The sequence below is a fragment of the Pteropus alecto genome, unplaced genomic scaffold (assembly GCF_000325575.1).
Source record: "Pteropus alecto unplaced genomic scaffold, ASM32557v1 scaffold22, whole genome shotgun sequence".
NCBI classification, from domain to species: Eukaryota; Metazoa; Chordata; class Mammalia; order Chiroptera; family Pteropodidae; genus Pteropus; species Pteropus alecto.
The window spans coordinates 9,437,102-9,443,737 of NW_006434839.1; the positions used below are offsets into that span (position 1 = coordinate 9,437,102).

The window sequence follows — 6,636 nt, forward strand, 5'->3', positions numbered from 1 at the left end:
TTTTTTTTTTAAGCAATTAGGAAACAGGCTCAGAGTTAGCGCTTTATAAGGTGCCTCCTTTTAAATCATGAGTTTTCTAGCTGCATGTACTATATCACCACTTAGTTTATCCATTTATACTTTAAATTTTAATGTGTTCAAAGCCAAAGTTAGCATCTTGCATAAAAAACTTGTTCCTTTGTCCTGTGTTCCACTTTCCATTAATAGTCTCACCTCACTTGTCTGACAAGGCTAAAACTATACTTAGATCTCAGACTGGCAGCTTAAGGCTGTGGCTGTCTTGCAACTTCATTCATGTGTTCATTTTATAAATACTGATTTGTATGCCTACTATGTACCAGAACTCTTTTAGGCTCTAGGAATGCTGCAGTGACCAAACCAGACAAACCATGCCCTTATAGAGCTTGCAGTGTAGTAGTTGGAGACAGGATGATCAACTAAATAAAAGTAAAATGTATAATACATTAGATGATGGGAATGTAGCAACAGGCAGTTGTAAATAGGGTGGTCCCAGAAGGCTCCACTGAGAGATGTTGGAACGCATGTGCTTTGTTTACATTTAGAAGTTAGGAGCTCAACATAGAACTCTAGCTTTTTGGTTTCTCTTGACAGCAAGACATTCTGGCAACGCCAGAGCTTTCTATTGGCTGTGCCCTGACTAGTCAGTTGCAGAGCCTGTGAAGTCTCCATTTAATCTCTCCCATTATTCCCACAGCTGGTATCTCAGTTGAGGCCTTGAACATTTCTCTTCTGCTCTTTTGCTTAAATTCTGTTTATCACACCTTCAGCCAGTACTACTGTAAAGTACTCTCTGTAAAGCAGTTATGTGCACTGTGCGTAGAAATACCAACTGTCTCCCTGTTCACCAGATAAAATCCATGCTTCTGGGGCCCTTGGTAATCTGGTCTTGGCCTACTTTCTAATAGTCCCCATGGTCCACCCATCAAAATAAAAATGCAGTGGTCCCTATTCTCTGGATCTATCCTGTGCTTTTCTGTCTTTGTTTTCTTTAAATGCCTTCTCCCCACCTCTTTGTGTCCACATCACATGTTGTTCTTAAGGTCTGTGTAAATCCTTGGCTTCCCTGGAAGACTTTCTCCATCTCTACCTGCTAGCTGGAAGAAATCTCTTCCTACTCTAAACTCTAGTAGCACTTTATACAGACTTTTTTTTTTGCATTTACTCCTTAATGGACAGATCTCACGTTCTCTTGCTAAACTTTAAGCTTCTTGAAGGCAGGTTGTGTTTGTTTTCATTTGCGTTTTCACTTATGTGGAAGGTGTGTAGAATATTTAGTAGACCAACTCTTAATAGAAATGAAGTCTGTAATCTTTGATGAATTTAATAGATGCTAACATTATGGTATCCTGGCTCAGCATAACAGGTTCCTTTTAATTCATGTGGAAAGCTTATAGTGTTTTGTGGGGGATGCAGGGAATAAAACTACTGAGCTTAGGTGGTAAGACACATGTATTTTGTTTTGATTGCTCTTCACATATTATTGCCTCCCTCCCAGATTGAGGTAAATGAATAAAAAATATGTCCTTGTTCTTCATATGTATGTGCTTCATCACTGGTAGATGGAGAAGCCTTTTCCCCTCCCTCTTCCTTTTCTCCATGCATATTGTTTTCAATAGCTTCTATTTCTGCTATTTTTATTATTTCTCCTTTGAATAAGAGTCCCCCCCTCCTCCTAACACGAAGAACATTAACCTTTAAAAACCTTTTTAAAAAATGTTTAAACTTTCTTCTTAGCCAGGAATCTTTGCATATTGTATATGGCCATTTTTCCTTATAATTGAAAGAAAGGCACATCTTTAATTATTATTTTGCTCAGAGGCTGTTTGTCTTGGATATGCAAAAACTATGCTCATCATCTTCAGTGCATTGGATTTTTCTTAGATATCCTTTCAAAGCCACTTAAAATTGATTTTAGAATGTCAGCTATTGATTTAATATCTTGGAAGAGTATTCCTTTTCTTTTTTAAAATGTATATTTTCAATTGAGGTATAGTTAACATACAACTTATATTGGTTTCATGTACATAACGTAATGATTCAATATTTGTATATATTGTGAAATGATCACAGTAAGTCTAGTTAATATCTGTCACCTTAACATAGTTACAGGTTTTCTTTTCTTGTGATGAGAACTTTTAAGATCTACTCTTAGCAACTTTCAAATATGCAGTACAGTATTTACCGTAGTTGCCATGCTGTACATACTTCCCCATGACTTATAACTAGAAGTTTGAACCTTTTGACTTCCTTCACTCATTTTGCCCATCCCTCCACCCCTTAGAGTATTCTTCTCTTTCAATATGAAGCCTTTCTTTTCTTCCATACTGGATCATTTGCTATTTTTTTCTTCCTCATACGCAATATTGAACCTTAGGAAAATGTTGGATTGTTTCATAAGCTCTTAAGAGAGCTGTAATACCTAAGTTCTTTTAAGTTGTTCACGTTTGTTAAATATTAAAGTTCTGATGATGCTGATGACATTAATTTTAAACATAAAAGTAGAGAGAACAGTAGTATGTATGAACCCCCATGTACCCATCACTCGGATTTAGTAATTATCAACTCAGGGCCAATACCATTTCTCCTGTATCTTTCCTAACTCTGCCCACACTGGCTTATTTTGAAGCAAATCCTAGACATCATGTATTGGTAAATATTTCAAATTATATCTCTAAAGAGAAGGATTTTTTATAAACATGACCCCTAAAGTATTGTTTTTGTGATATTTTGCATATTAATGGATTAACAGAGATACCATGCTGTTTTTAAGAAAACTAGATAGTAAAGGTTGCTGAGTCCCTTCAGCGTCTGTGGTGTAATTAATCTCCAGGAGAACTGGAAACAGACTGGTCAGAACACATGGAGAGAGTGCTAAACACATCGCTTCTACCTTCGGCACAGAAGCACGTCTTTTTACCCCAGTCCCTCGTGCACGTGGACCCAGCTCAGGGTAGCCACCCTCTTTTATTTTATAAACTGATTATCAGTAAATTTAGGAAACAATACTGTCTGAATCCGAAGTCCTTGACCTGTTAATGTCAGTCCTGTGGCACAGGCTTAGGCCTTGGCTCCCTTTCTGGAAAATTCCAGAACTATATAAAAATCATTTCTAAAATCCTGATAGACACGTTTTGCCAAGAGTGTCAGTTATCTCTTGACAGTTTGGCATTAGCCTGAATGGTAATCATAACACCATTCAGAGAAAATAAGGTGGTAGGTGGCTGGCATTTTAAAAGTAAAATGAACTTGAGTTCCTAGGAATATTACTCATTAACTTACTGAAAATGTTGATACTACTCCTTAATAGCAAACTGCTAAGTAAGTAAAAAGCAGTATTTCTCAAGTAACTTAGAGGTCAGTAAAATGTGATTTTATAGGTTTAATATATTTTAAATATTTAAAGAGATTTTTAAGCTTTGAAACTGAGGAAGTAATGAAGGAACCTTGTGAACCACCAGTCTACTAGCCTGACCAGCACATCTCAGAAATAGATCAGTATTTTTGTCATTGTAACCGGCCTTCTCATTGCCTTCCTTGCCCTTGACTTTGCAGCAGAGAGGAGAAAGAAACTCGTGGCCTCTACCATAAATACACATGATAACAGCAGTCAAGTAATTTTATATATTTTGTGGGCAAGTCATTCATTCGTGATGATGGAATGGCTTATTTTTATGCAATGTTTTTCATTCAACTAAAATTCTTTTTTCCATTTGATGTAGTATCTGTACTCCATTCCAAGGCAAGATAAATTTAGCACAACTTCTCATTTTATCAACTTGGTCGAAGTTTTAAAGGTTTTATTCCGTTTACTTTTAGCTGTTTATATGAAATAGACTATAAGAACTCCTTAATTTAAAGTATGCTGTGTAATTAAAGACAGTGCCTGTATCTGGCATGCAGGTTGTACCAAGAACTATGGGAAAGAGGAGGTGCGGAGCATTGTTCTAATCGTGGGAAAGAGGAAGTTTGGAGTGACTGGAAAGGAGAATCTTCTTTGGAAAATAGATGAAAGCTTGGACTATCTATCCCAAACAGACCACAACATGAAAGAAACCTGGATTTATTGTATTCATGTAAAAGCTAGAAAAGATATCTTCAGTTTTCTAGAAGAGACATCCATATGGATAACTCATAATTTTAAATGATGGATGAAGAGTAATTGCCATAGATCAGTATCATTCATAGCAAATTAGTTCTGATTGATGGATCCTGCTTCCACAGATTGCTGTATTGTAAAATTAGTTTAAAAGTTCTTAAACTCATTTAATCCTCTACCTACTCCATTTTTTCTTTATCCTTGTGAGTTTATTTGGTTTTGTTTAATGGCTGGGATATTTTTATCTGCACTACTGTATTTGGTTGACTGCATCTGGGTACCCCAAGCTGAACAGAAACGTACATTGGTGGAGCTCTGAGTGGGTGGAGGTAGACACGAGCAGCAGCAGCCTATTGTATAAATGGTTTATAATTCATTTATTCAGTTTCCTATTGATAAATTTTTAGATTATTTCCATTTTAAATTTCAAATATTTCAGTATTTACACATGTATCAGACGTCTTACTTTTAGAACTTTTTATTAAACAGTAAAATATATACAAAAAGTGAACAAATAATTTTTGTAGCTCAGTGATAAATGGGATAGTAAAGGTGTAATTAGCACCCTCAAAGGCCCCCTCAAGCCCCCTTCCAATTATCACAATCCCCGCTAGGATAACTGCTATCCTGACTTCTAATACCATTGATTCATTTGGCCTACTTACATGTGTGTGAATAGAATCATACCATACGTGCTCATTGGTATCCGGATGCTTGACTCACTATTATATCTGTGAGACTCATACATTTATGTGTAGCAGTTCATTTTTTATTGGTGTGTGATACTCTGTTGGGTGGCTTTACCATAATTTATCGTTTTTATTATTGATGAACCTTTGGGTTAAAAACCTAAGTTTTGGATATTACAAACAGTGCTATGAACATTCTTAGACTTGTGATTTGTGGAATGCAGCTATACATATCTATTGGGAGTGGTGCTGATGGGCATAGGCTATGCATATGTGCAGCTCCACAGTGCCAAGTTTTCAAGTGATTGAAATCATTTCACACTCCCACCAGCAATGTCTGGTTATTTTTAAAACATAACTTCATAGGAGTGAAATTTGAATAAAAGAGTAAATTCATTTTAAGTTTTGGAATATAGTGCCAAATTTGTCCTCAGGAATGCTAATTTATACTCCACTGAATACTAGGTTTTATCCAGCTTTCATCTTTATCAATTTTTAGTGAAAAATGTCTCATTTCTAAATTAATGGGTTGAACTTTTCATAGCTTAATTTTGCTCATTTGAATTTTCTTAATTTGGCTGTTCTGGCCTTTGTTGGGGTGTTTCTAATTTTGCTTATTGCTTTGTAATAACTCCTTATTTTCTAAAAAATCCACATTTTTAGGTCATATGCTATAATTCTTTTCTTCTTAGTTTGTCCTTTGTCTTAACTGTCTTTTACAATACAGAAGTTTTAAATGTCTGTGTGCGTGCCTGCATCTGCTATTCTTTATGTGTTTTTTTTTTAAGTGTTTCCTTTAAGGACTTTATTGCTTATATTTCCTTTTGCTTATTGTAACTAGATATGCTTCTTTTTCTTTCATTAACACAAGGGTACTTTTTTTGTTTGTTTTAAAACAATTTAAACATGTCGTACTTCTATTAGCATTAGCTTTGGAATATTTTGCAGGGTGGCAGAGGGTGACTGGTCAGGAAGAATTTAGTATACCAAAGCATATGTTTATGTGTCATTTCACCATGAGAAATGAAGCTAGTTTTCCAACGTGGATACTATTTGAATCTTTTCAGGGTGCATGTTGTTCAAGTAGTTAGATCAAATTAGCATAGACTAAATTATTTTACTTAATATCTGTAGTGGATATTGTTCAAGACTCTTAAATAAGAACTTTGCCAAAAATACATTCCCAGCCTCACTGTCTGTTCTGTGGCTTACAGCACAGAGGATTAGAGAGCCAAATACTTAAATTTCAAATTTTTTACAATACCATTTTTCTCTAAGAGATCACTTTTAAAATTCTTTGGCTTCTTTCTCTTTCGTATAAAAGTACATGTAGTTTGCACTGCTTATTGAGAAAAAGGAGACCAGTCTGTCGTATCTGGTTTTTTTGTTGTTGTTGTTGTTTTATTTTTTAATGTTACATGGGATTTGAGAGCTCTCCAGAACCCCCCTCACCAAAAATTTCTATTAGAGTTATTATTGGGTTAGACCACAAAGTAGAGAGAGACATGAAACAGATATTAAAACAGTAGCCCTCTCTTCTACTAAGATGAATTGGTTAGGTTTGTGTAACTGAATTTTAGTACCTTAAAAGGGTGAGAGTCTTAGTGACAGATAAGTTTTTGAGGAAAGAACACAGAAGTGTTACTCCTTTATGATTATAATCCCAGAGCCCCACAGTCTAAGGAGGATGGGGGTTCAGGAGGGAGGGAAAGAATAGGTGAAAATAAATGCTTCAGACAAGATTTAAAACACACACACACACACACACACACACACACACACACACACATACTCTCTCTCTCTCTCTCTCTCTCTCTCTCTCACTATCTC

General features: G+C 35.6%; 1 protein-coding gene across 3 annotated transcripts in view; it reads left to right on the forward strand.

The window, feature by feature from the left end:
* UBE2H (ubiquitin conjugating enzyme E2 H) overlaps positions 1 to 6,636 on the forward strand; it is a 91,704-nt gene that overhangs the window by 43,944 nt on the left and 41,124 nt on the right. The gene's annotated exons all lie outside the window — the stretch shown is intronic.